This window comes from Arvicola amphibius, chromosome 11 (genome assembly GCF_903992535.2).
Source record: "Arvicola amphibius chromosome 11, mArvAmp1.2, whole genome shotgun sequence".
NCBI classification, from domain to species: Eukaryota; Metazoa; Chordata; class Mammalia; order Rodentia; family Cricetidae; genus Arvicola; species Arvicola amphibius.
This window is the reverse complement of record NC_052057.2, coordinates 58,022,657-58,046,893: the sequence shown is the minus strand read 5'-3', so window position 1 is coordinate 58,046,893 and position 24,237 is coordinate 58,022,657. Positions and strand designations below refer to the sequence as shown.

At 34.4% G+C, this 24,237-nt stretch overlaps 1 pseudogene; it reads left to right on the top strand.

Annotated features, from left to right (window-relative positions):
- The first annotated feature begins 1,640 nt into the window (after positions 1–1,640).
- On the top strand, positions 1,641–2,414 carry LOC119826912 (annotated as a pseudogene).
- The last annotated feature ends 21,823 nt before the right edge of the window (positions 2,415–24,237 follow it).

Here is a 24,237-nt window from a genome sequence, read left to right as displayed (position 1 = left end):
GTCATGTTAAATGACTGAAGATTAATTACTATTTTTTGAAATAAATATGAATATATATTGATATGGATATCTAAGGAAACAATTGTGTGTGTGTGTGTGTGTGTGTGTGTGTGTGTGTGTGTGTGTGTGTTATAGGCAAATGTCTGTTGGCTGAATCCTTTAGTAAGATTTCCATATAAACTTTTGTGTGATAACTTAATTTGAATTTTAGGCACTGCACACTCCTCAAGTATATTTGCAGCACAAGGAAAACCTATTTTCTGCATATGGAGCTCTAGAAAATGTATGGCTAGTATGAGAATATGCCGAATAGCCTGGAGAAACTGAGGAACAACCTGACTGCAAAGAAGCACTAGAAATCTCAAAGAAGGATGTACTTTTTTCCCACCATGTGTTTTAGAGGGCTGTTCACAATTTCTTGGTGTTGAAATTAATCAGATGGCATTAGAATAAACATTATCCTTCAGTTAAGCTGGGGTGGTAGGCTTTGTTATGATATTTAAAATATTTTAATTTTTCTGGGACTGTGATAAATAAACTCTACTACATAAAAACCTTTTAAAGTCTCAGGTTTCAAATAACATTCAATATCATAACTATTTTGCACTTATTGTCTTCTTTGTTGGTGTTAAAGATATGCATTCTGGGATGGGAAAATAAGTAGCAGCTTGGCATATGCAAACAAAACATAGTCTTTAACTCAAGAATAGAATTAGTTACCTATTATGAATAACAATTACTGTCTGAATTGGTGAATTGAACCAGCACAAATTCATCATTTTGTGGTTCCTGTAATTAAAGACTCAATTCTCTGTGTAGCTAATATTTCCATATTGGCATGATTTTCTGTTGGCATACAAAAGAGTTTCAAAGTAGCCCATAATTTGTTATCAAAGTTTTATTTATTAGAGGATAAACTTACAGAAATAGTAGCAATCTTCAGTCCTATGTGTGTGCTGGGAACTGGAACTGAATCCAGCAGCCAAGAGGCACACACACACTTTTGTCTACATTTACAGAGCATGAGACCATACCCAAAGTGGGCCAGTATCTTCAAAGTTATTTGCAGAAGTTCCCACAGTACCTCTCTCTCTGTCTAAATAAGAGTGTTCTAAGCCTAATACAAAACTATATACAACAAGAACAAATATCAAGTATTGCCCAGGAAAAAGAAGAGGCTTAAACATATAAAAATTAGAATTACAACCAGCATCAAACAAGAAACATATGCTAAATGTTTCAATAGTTATCCTGTTTTAAGTAGTCTAAGTCTTCAACCCCAATCATACCTCACATCAACAGAATCCTAAATTAATTAGATGTCATAGTCTATAGCTCTTTCAAATGTTTGACTGTTAACTATCTATGTGGAATACAATCTCTATTCATCTAGAGACCTGATTAGTCTAACTATAAGTTTGACAAACATGGATGACTATTGACCTATTCTTCTTAATACCTATATAGCTTAAAGTCTAAGACTTCATATTAAAAAATTAAATAATCAGGAAGGAAGCTGCTGCCTTTACTCCCACCCCACCAAGTGAGGCTGTGGTGCACGATTAAAGAATGTCACAGGTTCACTGGGAAAAGTCCTCCTGAGGAATGTCATCTGGCATACAGATGCTCACAATAAGATTCAGGAGGAATCTGACATGTGGAAAATCAGAACCAGAGAAGCAAATGGAGGATGCTTACCAGAGGACCAGAAGGAACATAATACCCAGCACTCAAGTAAGATGAGAAGTGATGGTTTTGATGAAGAAAGTCAGAGAGACTGCTGGAGGCCAAAAAATGAAATTTCTGGGGCCCTGGAAAATGATTTTCTTAAGGCTAAATCCTGGAACAAGAAGTTATATGAGTATGAATCCAACATGCCAGACAGATGGTTGGCATGGTTATAAAGAGTTGTATCCTGAAGAGTTTGAAACAGACAGTAGTGACCAGAAGGATATTACCAATGAGACAAAAACATTTCCCTAGGTAAAAGCATCTGCCCACAAATTCTGCAAACATAAGAAGTCAAAGAAGTCCCATAAAAAGAAGCAGAAAAAACGGTCCCACAAAAAAACAGAAGAAAAACAAAAAGGAAGCTATGGACATAGCAGCAGATTCCTCAAGTGAGTTCTCAGAAGAAACTGGAGCTTCTACTACCAGGAAAAGGAAGCAATCATACAAGAACAAGAAAAAAAAAATCCAGGAAAACGTCTTCTAAAAAAAATCTTTATCTTTATGGGGAGAAAGGGCTACTTCCCAGTCAGATGATAGACACTAAGAAAACAAAAAAGAAAAAGAAAGAGAAAAGTGTTCATGTTCCTGTGGTTAGCCCTAAAGTACAGGAGAGGACAAGCAAGCACAGGAATTGGAAAGTGGCTACAGATGCAAGGTCTTCTGAAAGGTCAGAAGATGACTAAGTGAGAAAGCAGCCGTCCGGCTTCCCACGGACTCTGGTTGTTTGCAGCTCTTAACAGTGGGGTTTGCTAGTGACCCCTTCAGCACAGGAGTCAGAGGTCAGAGTTGTCCTACCACAGATACCTTTTTTTCCTATTTCAGATTGTTAATCTCCATCCTCTTTTGTTGTTAATAGGGAATCTGGTATTTTGTTAAGGTTTCTTGAAGAGGTTATTTTTTGCAATTAATCGCTTAGGGTAGAATATCTATACAACAAATTAAAGAACCCAGAAAGATTAAATCAATAATGATCTGGGTACACCAACTGGAATGTTGAAATTGGGGGAATCAAGGGTCTGGGATGAAGAAAGGATTGAAGTAGTGCTAGATAGAATAGTTTGACAAGGACAACTTGCTATTTATACAGGAGGTATCCTGACTTCAGCTTTGGTGCTTTGATTCTTCTATAGTTGGGCCCTACAGGTATCTAATTTACTTAGTGAGGAAATAGGTATAAGAACAAACCTTTTCCCTTCATGGTAGGATCAGCTAAGTAATGTAGGGTTTCTGCCTAATTTCCCAGCTGGTCAGGGTCTACAGCAACATTGAGTATAACCCAAATATAACAGTAACAGGATAGTAATTGGTTTTCTAGTTCCATTGCTTTATATTGCCTGAAATGGGCTTGTGTTTGAAATTATTTGTTAAGTTGTCCTCTCTATCAAATGGTAAGAATTAGGATGTAGTCACATTGCCAATGATGCTTTCAAAGATATTCAGGGCAACAGCCATCTAAATGTTTTTTTTGTTTGTTTCTTTTTTTCTTTTTGCCAAGTTGGGGATTGAACTGAAGGCCTTGCATATACTAGGCAAGTGCTCTATCACTGAGACATACCCCAAGCCCTATTGTTTTCCTGGGTTTTTTGTTGTTGTTTTGTTTTGTTTTGTTTTGTTTTTCGAGACAGGGGTTTTCTGTAGCTTTTGGAGCCTGTCCTGGAACTAGCTCTTATAGACCAGGCTGGCCTCCAACTCACAGAGATTAGCCTATCTCTGCCTCCCAAGTGCTGGTATTAAAGACTTGTGCCACCACTGCCCAGCTTCCTTGCTCATTTCTAATTCTATTAATGAATTTAAGTTTCCCTGAAACCAAATGAATCAATTCCAAAATGAAACACACTCTCAGGGACAGACCCAGTTCTTCCCAGTCTGATTTTGTGTTAGGATTATCAAGAACATATTATTTTCCCCTGCTATACTGTGATCCAGATAGTAGAAGAAACCAAAATACCACTGAAAAGTGGCTGGCAGTTGACTTTTCATTAAGAAGAAAGATAAGTGATGTTGTCAGGGTTTATGTTTTTGAGGTTGTCACTTTTGGAACTGAGTAGAAAGCACAAAAGCTCAGACCTAAGACTGGGTTATGGTTCTGCCACTGATTAATTAGTTCTAGAGCAGGTTAAGTTAACCTCCAAACCTTACTTTTGCATGTGTAATACAGAAATACTTCATGGTTAGCATGAGACACCAGAAATAGAACACTACTATGCTGACATCCCATGAAGTAGCATTTTATAGTTTAACTCTTTGTGCTCTTTATGAAACATACTTCTAATAAACTGCTTGTTTTTAAAATAAAAAATAATCTTTAAGCAAATGCGTAGCAAATGAGAACAATGATCTCAAATATAAACAATGTATAAGTATCTTGATAAGAAGTAGAAATGTATAGTCCAATATGATAAATATATCCTAAAATTGTATCAGTACACAAAATATCTTAAGCAGAGGTAGATCCATCCATGGCAAAATAACAAAATAACCCACAATATGGCAAAATAACTTTACATAGGTACACAAATATTGTAAACAAAAATAGAAGCATATTCAATATAATAAGTATAATTTGCATTTGTATCAATATACAAGAATCTGCACCAATATAAATTGCCTATAAACAATAGCTCATAATAGAATATTATTCTAATTATTAATTAATAATAATAATAAGTATTCTAATTATTACTCACTATTATTATTAATGTGAGTAAGCTTGTTCTTATTATTGTCCCATCCTATCCATTACCCATTTTTTATCAAGAGAGATCCGTGAGCCTACTTCTTTTCTACCCTCAAGCCTATACTCGTAATAACAATACTAATAATGTTCCTAACCCTGAGGACAAACGTTGTTGGGAGAGGGGCATGGTTTTCTAGCATCACATCCAAATGTCATGGGGGCAATATTATTTCTATGTGATTCTGTAAAAGCTAAAATGATAGTTAAGTTTCAGGACTATGCCTTGTATAACTGCAGATAGTCTCTTAGTAGTCCACAGGGTATTATGTAAGTTCTTATTTGAAATTCTGGCCAGAGTGTTGTAAAAAGGTGCACCTCGTCAGGTAGCCAAGTTGGAATCATCTTGATCAGTTTGTAACCAAAACCTATTTTAAAGTGGTACTATCAGGATAATGACATCATATCAATCAGGTAGAAACCTTTTTGTGGGAACCCATCTTCCTTCTGGAAACATCACAGAAAAATGTATTGTACACTGTGGAAAACTGAAACATTATTCTTATAAGACATATCTTCAATGAAAGGTAATATAGAGACAAAAATAGGTAAGAAGAGAAGTAAATTTTTAAAGCAGAGTTTTGATAATATTAGCGCCTAAATTTTATCTGTCTTCTGTCCCACTCCAAGTGGCTCCTGATAAGAGACATAAACTCTGAGGTTTTCTTTTTTTCTTTTAGCACATGCTTGCATTTAGAAAAGGATAGTCACTGTCCAACTCCAAAGCCAGCTTTGATTTTTAAGTGAGTCATAACTATTATTATACTGAGAAGTAGGAAGATATGTATGGCTATGTAGGAAAATTTTACTCTGCAGAGAATATTGGTACTGTAGATTTCTCTTTGCTTAGTGTTTCCTTCTGAATAGCTATCTTTTCTTCTTTAGGCATCTTATGTCCAGTCTCTTGACTTTTTGAAGATAGGTATTTTCCTGCAAAAACAAGAACAGAACTATGCCCCAACACTTATGAGGTTTTCCTACAACTACAGAATTGTCAGTTCTGTGAATAAGCTGTCATATCTCTTTATCAAAAGGTTTCTCCTTTTCAAACCAAATCTAGATTAATTTTGATGGTATCCATAGCTTTTCAACTCCCATGGAAACAAGAGAAAAACATCTTCCCCAAGGTAGCACTGCCCTTGTTTCCATTCTGAGATCAACACATCCTTGAAATATATCAGCTGATTTAATGCATAAGTTTATTCTATTATCCAATATCTCTCTGCTGCCATTGTTTCTCATTATCATTAAGAAAATTCAAGGTTAATAAGGGCACCCCTCCCCAGAAAACCCCTCAGTGAAACATCTCTTGATAATTTTAAACATCTTCTAATTTGTTAAAAAAAAATGTGAGCCTTTGGTCCTTCTTTAGAAAAACCAAGTTGGCTTTATATTTAAGCTCATCTCCATGTGTGCTCAGAAGGCCTCGTGTTCAGTCTTTGGCTGTGGTGTGATTGGGTTCTAAACGGTTCACTTCAGCAGACTTGAAAACTAGAGATACCCAAATCTTATTACCAGGACGGGGAGGACCGGGCATGGCGATAAACAAAAATAGAATAAAAAAAATAAAAAATAAAAAAAAAGGTTAATAAGGGTTTATTAAATCTATTTCTGGTGCTATCTTTCATCCTTTTCTGTTTGCTTAACATATCCTTTATAGTTTGATTTGATCTTTCTATAATTCCTGACCTGTAGGATTGTGTGGTTATGCCTGTAATATGCTTTATAATAAGCAAAAATTCTTTTCTTTCTTAGAGACATGTGCTGGATAATTGTCTGTCTTTATTTGTTCAGGTATACCAATGATGGCCACAAGTTCTAGTAAATGTGTGATTACCAAATCAGCCTTTTCCAAACACAAAGCAGTTTGCCCATTGAAAACTTGATTAGGGATCAATGTTATGGTGTACATATTTTAAATTTTCAAATTCTGCAAAGTGAAAAATATCCATCTGACAGATTTCATTTGATTCTGCATTGCTATGTGCTAGATTACCTGGCAAACTAGAATGAGGTCAGATTTGTATTATGTGTATTAGATAGAGCTTATTCCTGATTATAACTTGAACCTGAATGAATAATGATGTTAATTCTGTATCATCTGGCATATATTCAGCAGTTTCAATATGCAAAATAACTCAGCATTTTGTGAATCAGTAACTATATTGAGGGGTTTTCTAAAATTTTAACAGCTCTTAGATCTGCCATCATTCTCCATTTTCTAGATTTTTTTTAACAACATATAGAGGAGAATTCCAAGGGCTGGTTGATTCATTAAAAGGGTGAGCATCTAGTTGTTCCTGTACCAGCTGTTCTAAAGTCTACAACTTCTCGTCTGTCCAACACCATTGTTTAATCCATATAGTTTTTTTAGTTAACCATTTTAAAGGTATGACAGTTGGTACCTCTGAATGTTTGGTAGCTGTTTTGTGTTTTAATACAGTCTGAATGGTTGGTGATTCATTTTTATAGTACCTTATAATATACTTCCCGGAAACATGAATTGCTTTATATTTTCTTTCAGAGACTGTAGAAATACTAATCTGGGTATTCCATTGCTGCAACAGATCACAAACCCATAGATTCGTTGCTATGAATTTCTGAGTAAGGCATCATATTTCCTGTCTGTCTTTTTGGCTCTAGCCATTCAACCCATTTCATGCTTTATTTTATTTGAGGTAGGGTTCCAATTCCTAGGAATTGAACATCAGCCTCCTGAAGAGGTCAATTCAGATGCCAAGATACTGGAGTAATAATAGTCATATCTACTCCCATGTCCAGTAATCCAGAAGATTGAGACCTTCTATGTTTGTCATTCCCAGACTAAATATTATTTTTAGGAATGCCTTGCCTACAATCCTTTCTCAGAGTCCTATTGTAACACAACTAAATCATTTGGTATTTTGATGTCTATTCATACCTTTGGGTATTTTTTCTCCTATGCAAACTGCAGTATTATCATCAAATGATTCAACATTGGTTGTATGCATTCATCCTTTGATACTGATTTGACCTTTAAAGATCTAAGTATCTTTTTGTATTCTAAGTTGGCATTTTCAAAACCCAGCAATTCAATAAATACTTGTCTAATTTCGGGTTCTATTACCTGTATTTTTACTGTTTTAGCTAATCTTTGTTAAAAGTCACTACAGGATTCTCTTGGGCCTTGTATGATATCAGTATATGATTCAATTCTTCTTTTTAGTTCTTGAATTCTGGCTCAAGATTTCAAGGCATATAGATAAGATTGTAAGTAGCTTGACTGCAGATCAGCATGAGGGCACTTGCTAATAATTTGATCTTGGGAAGTCTCAAATTCGTTGACTCTACCTTGACATTCCAGGGCTTTAACCTCCTCTCTTTAATAGCACTTACACTGTGACTATGGCCCACCTTCTAGCAACTCAGAGACTAACTGAAACCAATCGTATTGAGTAACCCTACTGCTTAAAGCCCATCTCTCTTAAAGTCTTTACCATCTCTCTATCAAATGTTGAATTCATGGCTTAGGATACTACTACTTGCTTAATTTCTGTTAGATCTTTTATACATATAGGTTTACATTTACATTATGTGAATCCATTTGGGTATTGAGTATTTGATGACATTTTAGAGGTAATAACAACAAATGTAGCTAAAACTCTTGGTCAGTCACCTCTGACTCGGAGAGGGACTGGCATTGCTATATCCTTTGCCTGTCCCTCCTCTCCTTGCTTATCAGTTTTGACAAATTTCTCAAACATTTCAAATCTTTTTATCACTATCTTTTGTAAAACTTAAATCTCTTGACCTGTGACTATTTCTAATGATCTCATCAAAACAATTAATTTCTGGTTCTCATTCTGCACATATGATTCCAAGATTTTATATTTTTCTGTTCATGATATCTTCTCATCTTTAGATATTATTTGGATGGCATGTAGATTACCTTCCTGAAGGTATGTTCTATCTGCTAGCTTATCATAACTTTTTAACAAATTTTGTTAGTCAATTTCTACAGTATGAATCCTTTCAGATAGTCTTTCAGTTTCTTTTTTAAGGTTTCCTAATCCATTGACATAGAATCAGTTTTGCCTGTAAAATTAACATTATCATTTAAAATAGTATGAATCCTTTCAGCTAAATACTGTATCCTTCATAAAATTTTCTCATTCTTAAGACTGTTATCAAACTATTTCTTTAAAGATGTAATATGAAGAACAAAGATAATAGCAACCATGGCCACAAAACTATATGTACAATGTAGGTCATAGAGCTCTTGCAGAATTCATCCATAGTAGAAACAAAAGGCTTTTATATCCTTGGGTAGTGATGTTGTCTACAATTGTCTTGGGGTTTGTTTGAAATATTCAAATTTATGTATTAATTTTTTAATCAAATTAACTTACCTCTGTTATAATTTTCAGAAAATATGTTGTTGATGTAATAGTCTTTATTGTACAACAGGTGTCTCAGTAGCAGCAGTAGGGCAGATCATAAATAGTGCCTGAGACTTAGAATTACTAAAAAATTTATTTAAATACTTAAAAACAGCATACCTGCATATGGAAAATGTTTGAGTTGGGCCAAAGATTAAGGAACCCAGAGCTTGCAGACAGTCATGAGCTGCAAGGTTACTGTCCAGAACTTGGGACAGGCATTCATGGATCTGTACTGGGAATGCAAGAACACATTCTAGGTTCAGGGTTGGAGCTTCTGCTCCCTGATTCAGGGCTAGTCCTGATCAGAGCAGTCCTGAAAGATGTCAGAGAGGCCAAAGTAGAAAGCAGTGGGTGGCAGTGAGCAAGAGGAAGCCATGCAGGCTCAATCCGAAACAGGAAGGTGTTAAGTTGCTGTGGCAGGCCCACTGAGCCAAACCATGTATAGCTGCATCTAAGGGATATAGTCTGACGGGGATGCAGACTGGAGTCTGGGCAGGTCCTGGCAATGGCATGGACTTAGGCCATGTTGGGTGCCAATTTATGGGCATACAAAAGAGTTCCAAATAACCTGGAATGGAGTATAACAAAGATTTATTAGGAAATAATCCCACAGAAATAGTAGCCATCCACTGTCCTCTGTGTGTGCTGGGAACTACAACAGAATCCAGCAGCCAAGAGGCCTTCCACACGTTTCATATGCATTTGAGACTACGCCCAAAATGAGCGTCTATATGAGTAATCTACATGTTATCCAAATAATATCTAAAGATGAGAAGATATTATGAATGAAAAAAATTAAAAGCTTGGAATCACATGTGCAGAATGAGAACTAGAAATTAATTGTTTTGATGCAATCATTAGAAATATTCACAGGTCAGGGGATTTATGTTTTACAAAAGACAATGATAAAAAGATTTGAAATGACTGAGAAATTTGTCAGAACTGATAAGCAAAAAGAGGAGGGACAGGCAAAGGGTATAGCATTGCCAGTACCTCTGAGAGTCAGAGATGACTAACCAAGAGTTTTAGCTATATCTTAAAGGCTATTGGCTGAATGAGATTAAGGCTGCAATTAATAGTAAGTCTACTAGGCCTAGGAGCTTAATTGAGACCACTGCTGATAAAAATAATTCTCACTTGTATTGTTCTTGGTTCCCTACTGGCTGCTGAGCAGGATATGCCAGCCCTCTTTTGTATTGAAACTGATCTGTTTACAAGTCTCCTTCAGCAGAGTGTGGGAAATGAGAAAACAGTACAATGTCAACCATTAAAAAGAAAAGTTTGACCCAGAAAAAAAAATCCCTTTCAACATGTGCATGAACTATTCATTAGAAGTAAGTCATTTCACAAAATGCACTATACATTTGTACCAGGAGTGGGGACATACCAAAGGAAGTCTTTTTGGTGGAATTAAAGCCCAGACTTAACAAGTCAATCCATCACTTACTACCAATTTTCTTAAACTTCCCAAGGATATTTAATCATAATAAAGTGGTTGAAAATTTAGTTCTTATTACTCAAGTCATACCTTGACTTTCAAATGCTTGCTTCTCTTTTATTGCACATCATAAGCTATAATGTTGCTTATGCCAATCTTCCACCACTTCAACAGATTTGCATTATGAAACATTCCAGCCACAGGTAACTCACTTCTGACCATGTTTAAGATTGAATTCACCTCACAACAGTGAACAAAAAATGTTAGTACAAATCCACATAGTAGAAATCAAAATTATTAATACTATGAATGTCCTATAATCATTAGTGAGTGATTAGTAAGTTATTGGTTTTAAACTAGCATAATGACATTAATAAAATGTACTGAATAAAATGTACTTTACCAATAATCTAATAATAGAAAGTAATACCATTAAGCCCTTCTCCATTCCCTTAGTTTTATCAAAACAGTGGTAAAAATGAAAGAGAAATAAGAGAATACAGATAATTCCTTATCTCTCTTTTTGTAATGTGCTTCATTTAATATATTGAGATGATTTTTCAACAGTCATCCTGTTCCAAACTTGTTTATTCAGTGCTTAAAGGTCTAAGTTACCACATGAGACTTTATGAGGGTGTTAGACACCTCAGGTCCTTATGCTCTTCTGACAAGCACTTTACGGGCTGAGCCATTTTCCCAGTCCTTTTCTGTCTTTCTAAGTGAATCTGAAGATAACAGGGGAATTTCCAGAGAAAACATGAGATAAGGACACTGAAATATAAAGACTTCAGATTTATTTTATATTGTCATACACAAAAAGGAACCTGTCTGCTAATATGTGTATTGTTGCTTATGTATCAATTTCATACAAGCCGAGAATTAGACTCTGAACCTCTGCTTTTATTTTATGGGAGAATTTAGTATGAAGAGAGACCAGTCATTCTTTTTGTAGGGTGAAGGGGAGGCTGTCATTGCATTTTTACCATTATTTTACAGACTTTAGCGTTCATTAAAACTCTCTTAGCTGTCTTCATTGCCATCATTCTTCCTTCTCATGCATTATTCAAGACAGATTTCACTTGAGGTAAATAGTTTGATTTGAAGGCTTTTGTATCTGGACTTAGAAGCAACAAGAAGTGTTAGATGCTCAGAATATTAAATGTACAGAGTGGAGCAGACTCTGCTGCTAGGAGGGAAGGCACTTGCCGCCAGCACTCGGGCTGCTGTTGTGCTTCCGCTCAGTAAGTATTTGTCATTCTGAAGGAGGCCTGAATGATGAAGCCTACTGTAGAAATCAGAGAGCTTAGTTCCCAAGCACCCTAGCATTCTAATCTGTGTTTCAGTTAGTAGAGACTTTAGATGTTTTACAAGGTAAAATATCACATTTGTACATAAAATGGCCAATATTTTACTAGTCTTTCTTATTCTTTAGATATTATATAAAAAGCACGAAAATAACCTTTATGTTTCTCTTGAATTAACTGAAATTTGAGTTGTGAATTCTTTCAACAAATCATGTGAAAACGAAGGAGGCACAGGAAGTATTTCACCTTAATGGCCTTGAGATAAGATACATTTTTCACTGATATCATAACTTCCTTATATCATAAATATTAATTTTAAAATTAAAACACGGAATAACATCATGAAAAATTGATTTGAACTATACATGGCTGAAATTTGTATTGCCTAGAGATAATGGGCAAAACAAGGTTCAGTAAAATGTAGCACATTTAAAAATCAATCCCAAACTAATATTATAATTTTTTTCATATGCCAAAATTCCCTTTCTAAATGAATTTCTGCTATAACTGTTAACAAAAACACTATATTCACAAAATTATTTCCAGATTGAAATGCTTTTAGAGAATGAATTTTATTTATCCTTCCTGTTCTAACACAATGTCATGAGCAAATAGTTTCATTTACTAAAGAATAATACACAGAACATTCACTAATTACTATGGATAGTACTGAGCTGAGTTTCCTACATGGATTCTGTAGGCTAAGGGTTGCCATTACTTTGTTGGTACTCCTTAAGTTTCCCAGTGTTATGTAATCATGAGTGGTATGAGGAAGTCATGGAGGATTATGAATTATGTTCTTTTATATTTAAGCTGCACATCTGTTAGTGAGTATATATGCACTTTAAAAACTAAATCCTATATTATATATAAAGACATACTGGTTTCAAAAGCACTAATAAATGTACACATGTGCATACACACATATGTATGTGTATGTAATTGCTACTTTATTTAAGCAAATTTTATCAGAGAGTGAATCCATACAGCAGATAGAGAATAGAATCTCCTAGTGATCATTTCATAATCATACTGTCTTATTGATTTCTCTGTGACTGTGTAATTCAGATCTGAATATTCCCTAATTATTCATTTGTCAATGACTTGTGAAACTGTGCAATTGATGATCTAGTAGGATTACATCGATCATTGAGTAAGGGAAATTTTGAAAAGACATATTTTTCCTCATTCTTTTCTTTGCAAAAATTAGTGAAAGCCTCCTCTGAAGTGTGTTCCATGAACCCCAGTTAATATTAACAACCACCCATGATCTAAAACCACTTGCCAAAAGCAGTCTTTGCTACATTCTTTTCTGTTTTATAATATTTGCCTCAGACTCCATAATTAATATGTGGAGACTCATCTAAGTACCCAGACATATGATTTCCTTGGTCTCAGGAAGAAAGGAGTTTCTCATCTGAGTATCAAGGAGATACTAGAAAAGAGTGAACTTAAGATTCAAAACTAAAATCTGAATTATGAAGGAAAGAACATATAGCTTGCTCAGTTAGGTTCTTGAGACCATGAATAACCAGTTTTGTGAGTGAGTGTGTGTGTGCGTGTGTGTGTGTGTGTGTGTGTGTTTGGGTATGTGTATGTTGATGTCCATATGTGTATTATGGTGGCTAAGATCAACAGTCAGTTATGACAAAGCTTTAATGACATAGCAACCTTTTTCTACAATATAGACTATTTTTTCTTTACCTCTTCTATTACCTTTGATTGAAGAATGAATTATTCAACTGATTATAGTGGTTGCATATGATATAAGGCTCATTTAGCACTAGGGACAATTGATAATATATGTTTTTTATTTCTCTATAGCTAAAGCAATAAACATGGCTTCTTATCAGTTTATAGTTATGGAAGTAATTCCCATCCTATTCTGTATGGGATGATATTAACATACACACAAAAATAGCATCTTTGCTGAGAAATACTATCACCATGCATTACTCTTCTCATTTCTGTGCCTAAATATAACACAAGAAAAAATGTAAGGAAGTAAATGTTTGTTTTGGTTTATAACTGATGGAAGGATATATTCTATCATGGTAGGAAATCATGGTGGCAGGAGTGAGAAACACCTGGTTATATTTTATCTTCAGTATAGCAACAGAGTGAACAAGATGTGGTGGGTAGGTAAAAAACAACCCACAAATATGCTCTCCATGACTCAATAATTCTAACAGACTCCTCCTCCTAAAGTTTCCACAGTCTTCACAAAGATTGCTGCTACCATATGGGAGCTAAGAGTTGGAACACATGAGTGAGCCTACAATGTGCAAGCACACATGGTAAGTTAAAACAAACTCTGTGTAAGATTGAGGCTTCTCTAGTTACCCTTTCAAAATATTTGATGTTCAAGGCTTGGCATGTATCTCAACTCTTTTATGAAATCACTCATAAATGGCTCACGTTAAAGGTGTAGATCTTTCAGTTTTTGGAGTTTCTTGATTATGTCATCAATTCCTTGAACATAGACTTAGAAAATACTCAAGGGATTGGCAACCTAAGAAAGCGGGTTGAGTATAATTTGCTTTATATTCTTCTTGAAAGTTGGTCAATCATCAAGACATACTGTTTTACGTTGGTTTACTGACATTAGCTGATGTTCTTAGAGGGAAATATGCCATAAATAGTGAGATAATGACGTGCTCTTTCACAAAAGTAATACCATGGCAAAGATGCCAACTAAAATAAACCTGCCATGAAACTCAAGCTAAGTCCATTCACTCATGGCTAAGTCACTAATGTGACTCCCTTGAAGAGAAAATGTGAAGCTCACCATTTAACACTTTTAATGGAACAATGGCTCTTCTGTCACATAATAAAAATATTATGACAAAAAGGAACTTCAAGAAAACATGACTTTTCCTGGCTCACAGTTCTGTAGTACAATCCATCTAGTAAGAAAGGTAGATGGAAAACTGACCCTGAGAGCTGAGACTAATGGCATCTCCCTCTTTACTTACATAGTCCAAAATTTCAGTACAGAATGGCTTGTCATGCACTCACAGTGCATAGGTCTTCGCACCTCTATTAGCTTAAACAAGATAACTACATGCAGGCATGTCCAGAGGCCCATCTCCCAGATAACTATACTTTCTGTCCCAGAGACAATTAACACTAAACCTCATGGTAGGTGTGTCTTGCATGTGTGAGTTACATTGTATAAAATACCTAATGTTGGCCATAAAATTTTTCCAGAAAAACAAAGCCTACCTATGTCTGTTAGTTTGCTTCTGTTGTGACTTGAGAAAATTAATTGAAATGGGGAAACCTTTACTTTTGGTTTGTTTTAGGAGTTTAAGTCTATTGTATCTTCTTTTCTGTGGCTTAAGATCTGGGAAGCAGAGAGCAACAGGAGGAGCCTGAGTAGGACCAAAGCTAGTCACCTCATAACAGGTTGGAAACAGTATGAAATTGATGGACACTGCCCTAAGGACCCACCTCCCTCAAGTAGGGTACACCTCCTTAGTTTGCATTTCCTTCCATTTGTGTCATAAAGTTAGAAAATTACCAATTGATTGGAAAACTACCAAGTGACTGTCATGATCCAATCATCTCCCCAAAGCACACTCCTAAACACAACTACTTTGTGAACCAAATTTCATTGCCTAAACCTTTGATATTTTGGACTGAATAATAATAAATTTCAATGTATCTCATAATCTCACACAACAATACTCATAAAACAAATATACACCAGAGTCCCAGAAATGCAAGTTTAGCTGTTGAATATTCTTGCTGTATACCTACTTACCAACATAAAAAAGTAATGCCATAAAAATCAATAAACTGGTAACAGACATCCAATAGTTCTTTTGAAAATTAATTTTAGGTTGGGTCATAGAAGGTCATTTGGTAATTTTCTAATCTACTAGATGTTTTCTATCTTTGAGAGACTATTTGAAGAAAATACAAACTTAGAGACTATAACCTATATGAACAAGTCAGTCCTTAAGGCAGTATGCATGGGATTCTGTTTTGCTTTCCCCACTACCCTTTGTTTCTTATCTTTTATAGTTAACTGCATGCTCATTGACAGAAATAAGAATGAATACAACTGGATCACTATTCTTATTCAAATTTAAGGGAATAATAATCAATCTGTTGATTACTTCTCCCTTATCACAGAAGGCACTTATTCTTGTCATGTGGATGTAGTGAAACTGGCAAGACTTATATCATATCCAAGATCAGCTTTTCCAAACAATGTGATCTTATTTATTATAAGTAATCTAAAATAGACCTGCAATTCCTTTTAAAGTCTAAAGATGAATTTATCTTTTCTTTTATAATGAATAGAATTGCTTGAATACAGTAGTCTTTTCTTATAAGACTGTATTTTAGCCAGAGATAATATGATCATTTATATCAATAAATATATTATAAGTGTTAAATAGTTTAAGCACTCATCTGTTTTTATCCTTAATGAATAATGCACACAAATTAGGCATTAAACCCAAGGGAATCGTACATTTTACTAATTATATAAATTCAAGGTAATTCCATGTTATTGATTATGCATAAGAAAACAGAATTTAGCTCTACCACGTTGTATATTCTTAATTTGGGACACATTATGTTGTTTTAAGCTAAGAAATATTGGATACAAAAGGAAAGGCAACAGTAATCACAAAAAAAGAAATTATTACAAAGAACTATAAGATATATGTTTGTATTTTTCCTTTTCAAGACATTAATTTTCTTCTTTGGTAACTAGGCACACTATTGCTTTTGTGTGTGTGTGTGTGTGTGTGTGTGTGTGTGTGATTACTCTTGATGAAAGAATGTGACCTTTCAGGAATTGGAAAGTACAGTTATGATTTTTTCTTGTGACCTTGTTTTATATACCCAGCTTGAAATCCAGATTCACTGTGGGAAGTCATGGTGGGGGCTTCAATGTTGGAGATGATAGTGTTGAAAATAAATGGAAAAAAGTCATAAAGAAAAGAAGAAACCCTATCTTCCATTGGTTTATATATATAGCATCTCAAAATATTTTAGGTAAATATATTCAAATGTATTCTGCTCAGAAAGTGCTGTGTGTGTGGAAAATAAAAGGTGGTGCTTCTGGGCATGTTTTTTACATAACTTCACCATTTAGAATAAACCATTTATACAAATATATGTATACAGGCTCTTATTTCTGAAAACTGATGCTTAAAAGAAATCCCACACTAACTCAGAACTGAGTGTAATAGAGGATTGTTTATTTAGGGGTAGACTCACAGATTACAGTCCTTGGCACAAATGAGGAAAAGGAAGCAAATTATACCACCAGAAGAGAGGCCAGATGCCTGCTTTACATATAATATAATATATATATATATATATATATATATATATATATATATATATACATGAAACATATATATGTATATGTATATACATGAAACATATATATGTATATATATAATATAAGAGGGCACACCCAAGTGGTCCAGTAACTTAAAGGCTACTGGCTGAAGGATTTCTTACAGCACCTCCCCTTTTGTTTAAATAAGAAATTCTAAGCCTAATACAAAATTATATACAATAAGATAAATATCAGATATAAAATTTACAATTACAACCAGCATAAATAATATTAAGCAAGAAACATGAAACATGTGATAAATGTTTCAATAGTTATTCTATCCTAATGAATTTGTCTTGAATAATAAATAAATTGGCCAAGTCATGAGAAGAAAGTAATTACTATTATCTAATCTTCAACACCATTGAAGACCCAAGAAGGGAGATAATATTACTAGAGTAAGCAGGAAGTGCAATCAAGTAATTTACAAAATGTGCAACAAATGAAAGAGACAACTGGCTTACTGGGCAATCCCCCAAAGTCTCATTTGCAATGTTTAAGCAACCAACTTTGGCTAAGGCCTAGAGTAACTGACAGACTATTTTCAAAGATAGGAAATTTTTCAAAACCATTTTACCCTGTCTTGGCAAGATTTAACCGTCTTTTTGTTTCTTTTAACCTGCATGTCCTGTCTGGACAATGTGCATTTTGTCAGTGATCAGTGCATGGGCAGTTCCTTTCCCAAAGGCTAGTTTTGCCAAGAAGAAAACAAGCACCAAGTGGAGTGTTTTTGGTGCTCAACATTCTCTCAGGAATAGATTGTTGCTGTCAGGAGCAATCATGTCTCAAGTCAACAGAACCCTAAGATATTTAAATGCCATATTCTACATTTCTTTGAAGTGGTTGAAAATTACCAATCTGTGCAGATTACATATAAGTATGACAAACCTGGATGACTATTAACATATAATTCTTAATACCTAATAACTTACAGACTAAGACTTCATATTAGAATATTAAACAAACGTTTTTATAAATCCAGGTTTTTTTATTTTTATTGATTTTTATTGAACGCTACATTTTTCCCTGCTCCCCTCTTTGCCTCCCCCACACACACTTCAACCCTCTTCCAAGGTCCACATGATCCCAATTTATTCTGGAGATCTTGTCTTTTTCTAATTCCCATGTAGATTAGATTGTTTGTAATAGCCAGAAACCGGAAACAATCTAAATGTCTTTCAACTGAAGAATGGATCAGAAAAATATGGTACATTTACACAATGGTGTACTATACAGCAGAAAAGAAACAAAAATATCTTGAATTTTGCAGGCAAATGAATGGAGCTAGAAAACATCAACTTGAGTGAGGTAACCCAGATACAGAAAGACAATTATCACATGTACTCACTCATAAGTGGTTTTTAAACATAAACCAAAGAAAACCAGTTAACAAATCACAATCCCAGAGAACCTGGGCCCTAAGAGAGACATGCATAGATCTATAATATTAAACAATCTTTAAACAACTGTGCAACAGTTAAAGACAATGACCTCAAAATGTAAACAATGTATAAGTATTTTGATCAGAGGTAGGAATGTATATTGCAATGTGATAAATATATCCTAAAATTGTATCGATATACAAAATTCTTAAGCAGAGGTAGAAGCATGAATGCATACAATATGACAAAATAACTTTTCTAAAGTATACAAATAGTGTAGATAAAAATAGGAACATATTCAAAATAACTTACATTTGTATCAATATACAAGAACCTATAACAATGTAAATTGCCTATAAATAATAGTTCAGAAGTATTCACTGCACTACTCACTAATATTATTAGTGTGAGTAAGCTCACACTAATCTATTATCCTGTCCAATATTCTTTTTTTTAGAGATCCCTGACCTTACCTAATTTCCCCTCAACCCTCAATCCTATAACAATTCAACTCCTAAATGATGTTCCTAACCCTGAGGACAAAGTTTGTTTGGAAGGGGGGCATTTTCTTTTAAAATTACTTCCAGCTGTCATGGGGGCAATTTTATTTCTGTGGGATCCTGTGAAAGTAAAATTATGGTTAAGTTTAAACAATCTGGTTAAGTTCCAGTTCATAGTCTGGTATAATTTCACATAGTCTCTGAGTATTCTGTAGGGTTTTTTTGAGGTTCCTACCTATTTGGAATTCTGGCAAGAACATTGTAAAAAAGGTGCACCATTTCAGATAACCAAGCTGGAACCATCTTGAGCAGCTTGTGCCAAAAAACAAGTATTATAGTAGCACTATCAGCATCTCATATCAAGCAGGTGGAATTGTTATTGTGGGGCCCCAACTTCTTGCTGGAAACTCAAAGATTACTGCAGGAAAACTCTGCTCATTGTGGAAAACTTAAACATTATTTATACAGACATATATATTCAATGAAAGGTATGATTGAGACAAAAATAGGTATGAAGAAAAGTAAATTTTTTCTAAATTCTTTTTTCTATCTGTCTCATCTCATGACTCCTGACATGAGACAGAAACTCTGAATTTTTTTTTAATAATATGCTTGGATTTAGAGAAAGACAGAGCTAGTGTCCAACTCCCAAACAAGCTTTGATTTTTAAGTGAGTCACGATTATTATTTTATTTAGTACTCAGAGATTCTTAGAACCTGATTACATGTCCTCACAAATAATAATTCTCTTTGCTTGATGATCCTATCTGGATAATTATCTTTTCCTCTTTAAGCATCTAGATTTCCAGGGTCTCTTGATTTTCTGAAGATGAGTATTTTCTTGTAAAGAAAAGAATGGAACCCTGCCCCAACACTTTTGAAGTTTCCTTACCACTTCTGTGGTTGTCATCTCTGTGGATGAGCCATCATTTCTCTTTCTCAAGAGATTTCTCTTTTTCAAATGGAATCTTTACTAATTTTGATGGTGTCCATAACTTTCTTCTCCTATTGAAACAAGATCAAAGCTCCTTCCCTATCATACCACATCTCTCGGCTTTCATTGCAAGGTCAACACATTGTTGAAATACACCGTCATATTTAATTCAGAAGACTATTCTATTATTCAATGTCTCTCTTCCTCCGTTGTCCCTTTCTCATTAGCATTAAGAAAACTCAAGTTTAATAAAGCATTATGTAATTATTTCTGGGGTATTTTCCATTACTTTCTGCTTGTTTAGCATATCGTTTATAGTACAGTTTGATCTTTCTATAACACCCTGACCTATAGGATTGTGTGGATTACCTGTAATATGATTTATATTATAATAAGCATATAATATACTGTTTCACTTTCTTAGATACATATGCTAGATCATTATTTATCTTTATTTGTGCAGGTATACCTTGATGGTCTTAACATCTAATAAATGTGTGCTTACTGAATCAACCTTTTCTGAGTGTATAGCAGTTACCCTTGAAAACATGAATAAGTATCAATGGTATGGTGTACATATTTTGATTTTCCAAATTCTGCAAAGTTGAACACATCCATCTGTAAGATTTCATTCCTCTGAGTACCCTTTGGGTTAGTCCCTTTAGGTAGTGGTGTTTGGTTATAGAAAGAACAAGTAGGACATCTCTTTATACTCTCCTTAGCTTGTTGTCATGTAATAGAAAACTCTTTCTTTAAACCTTTGCTACTGGCATGTTGTTTTTTATGAAATTCTGAGGCCTTCAACACACTTCTAATCTATAATTGATCAATTTTTGCATTACCTTGTACTAGAGGACCTGGCGGATCTGTATGGGATCTGATTGTGTTATGTAGATGGACAAAGCCTATTCCTGAGCAAAAGCTCTTTGCCAATGTTCATTGTCTTCCCATATTTTTTTAATTTCATCAGTAGTAAAAGGTACTCTAATCTCTGCTGGGTCTATATTTGCTATTTTATGAAGTTTCAATTTTCCTGTTATAATTAATTCAGAGACTTTTTCCACATAAGTTTTTAAATTTTTTACTTGATATATTTGATAAAAAATTTCATTGTAAGATGATATATTCTCTTTGTATTAAAATTCCTGTAGGGGAAATTCTGTAAGGTAATATGAATAAAATGTAATTAAGATTTTAATTCACCCTATCCTCATGTGCCTCTTATAATTTTTCTTCAACAACGATCAATTCATTTTTTTGCTTCAGCTGTTAATTCTCTGGGACTACTTAAGTTTTTGTTATCATTTAAGGTTTTGTTTAAATGAACTGTTAGATCAGGTGTTATCCCAACAGCTGGTCATAGATTGGAAATGCCTCCTAACTCTCTTTGAAAGTCATTAAGAGTTGGAAATTGGTCTTTCATAATTGTGCCTTTTGTTTTCTAATTTTCTGTAAACCTATTTTATAACTTAGGTATATGACAGAATCTCCTATCTATTTTTTTCAGTAGCAATTTGTAATTCCCATTTTGGCAAATCTTTCTTCACTTCCTCAAATATTCTTTCTAAAGTCTTTATGTTTGAATCGGATACATAAATGTCATCCATGTAATGGTAATTAAAGATTTAGGAAATCTTTTACAGATTATGTACAATGGCTGACTTACAAAGTATTTGTACATGGTAGGGCTATTGAGCATTCCCTGTGGAAGGACGGCCCAATGGCATCTCCTACTAGATTGAAAATTATTATAAGTAGGCACTGTGAAGGCAAGTTTTTCTCTGTACTTTTCTTGTAAAGGTATAGTGAAGAAACAATCCTTCAAATCAGTAACTATAAGAGGCTATCCTTTTGATAATAGAGAAGACAGAGGAATTTCAGATTGTAGAGGGTCCATAGATGCATTGCCTTATTGATAGCAATTAGATCGGTCACCATTCTCCATTTACCAGATTTCTTTTTAATAAGAAATACAGTAGAATTCCAAGGGATGGTTGATTGAGTAAAATAGAGGGTTATTTTTTAGGAGTGGAGTCACACATTCCAGTCCTCTGCATGAATAGGGAACAGGATGTGCACTTTACATTGGTATATATAGGATAAGAGACCATGCTTAAGTGGGCAGATTTCTTAAAAGCTACTGGGTGTAGGAATTCCTACAGCATATTTCTAAACATCATAACTGAATACTTACATTTCTGTAATCAGGAAACACTTTTACTACCCTATGCCTAAGTGTGTAAGGGACAATGAAATGAATCATCAAGGAGCCTTGTGTAGTCAGTATATGCAGTTTTTTCCTAAGGCATTGAAATGATGATACTTGCTGGAAGAGAGTTCAAAGCACCTCCTTATCCTGCTGCAGGGGCTTGTTTGTTCCACATGACCCTGCCCTCTCCTTAAATTCACCCTTTTGTCTGTGGGGTGGGGGTTTCTTGGACTTCCAGGAGTCCCTGTTCCTGTGCTGAAGAGATCAATCCAGACTGGGAGGGGGAGAAGGTATAGGATATCTGTGTTTGTGTTGATTTCATTGGTTGAGTAAGGAAGCTGCCTTGGCCTTTTGACAGGGCAGCCCTTAGGTAGGTAGAGTAGACAAAACAGAATTCTGGGAGAAAGAGGGCACAGGCAGAGAGAGCTGCCATGGAGTCGCCAGAGTCAGGCATGCTGAATCTTTCCCAGTGCCACAGCCTCATGGTTCTACACAGATTATTAGATATGTGTTAAAACAAGATGTGAGAGTTAGCCAATAAGAGGCTAGAGATAATGGGCCAGGCAACAATTTCAATGAAAAAGAAAGAAAAAAATGACTTGTTTATACTATCTAGCTTCAGTTTCTAATATAGTCTTAAAGTACCTGTATAGATATCAGCAGAATAATTTTAATAGAACTTGAAACAGTTAGAAAAAGAACAGAAAATTTGCACAGTAACACAGGAACATAATGATATTTTTCATTTGTATTCATTTCTGTGTCTATCTCACTGTCTCTGTTTCTTTGACCCTCTGTCTCACTGTCTCTCTGACTCTCTCTCTTTGCATGTATATATGTATGTGTGTATATTCCATATGCAGACACATGACTTGATTCATGAATTTTGTTGCATCTCTATCTATATAAATGGAAAAATAGATATCTAAGCAGATAGCAAATAGTGTGGAGGAGAGACAAACAAATGATAGATGATATACTATGCTTTAAAAGGTAAAGTTATTTTTTTCACCTTAGGATACTAATGTACATTTTAGCTTTTATCTTGTTTCCTAATTTCAATTTTATAAACATACTATAAGATACAGTTTTTGTCAGGTTTGTTGACAAATAATTTGCCCATATTACATATCAATTTAAAATATGCAATTCATTGTTATTCTGAATTCCACATGAATTTTAGCCTCATGCAAACTTTTAATAAAATTACTCATTGAAAAGAAATCTGGGGATGGCTCAGCATTTACCATAGCTGATTATTCTAACAGAAGATCTAGATTTGGTCCCCTGAATCTGCATGATGGTTCACTGCTTCTGGCTTCCCTGGTCTCTGTTCTCACTTGGTGCACATACATACATGCAAGGAAAATACTCATACACAAAAAGTAAGTAATTCTTTAAGAAAAGAAGTGCTGTATAACTACCATATCTTTAATTCCATGTTTTCTGCGCTGAGTGTTGATCTAAGAAATGTCACTACAAAGTCTCCTATTCTATGCATATTCTATACATGGAATCAGACAACATTCCATCTTTGTCGTTTGTGAATTCTTTCATTTAGTATAAAAATTTAGTATATAAATATATACACATATGCATATATCTACTACTTTATAATTATAAATTTATTTTACAAATGTATCACATTTAATTTACCCAGCAGTAAACTATTGAAACTCTTAGGTTGTTTTGACTACTTTGGATTTGAAATATTAGTTAATACTTCACAGTTGTTTTGTTAGCAGTGTTTTCATTTCCCTAACATGTGCCAGGCCTGAGACTGCTAGATCATGGGATACCTTTCTGATTCACTGTTACGAAGCTTTTCTATATAGCTTCCCCATTGTACAGCAACCCAACCTGAAGATATATTTGCTTATACTTGTCTTTGTCATATAGCCCTCAAGTTTAGTATGGATTAATACCCCATTTTGGCTGATGCTTCTTTTTTCATCTGCTTATTATACACCCTATAAAAAATGACTAGTTAGATATTTTTATAATCCTTAAAAAAGCATACAGAACATAACAATTATCTTCATTCTCTATGATTTTGCAATATATTTTTTATTCAAAATTGCACTTACAGTGTTTTAGGCCTTACATTGTTTATGAGAAACTTTGGTTTATGTAAATTCACTGTATAGTACTGTTTCTATAGTTAACAATAATGTACTGTATAATTTAAAATTCCAATGAAAAACAGATTATGTAGTTCC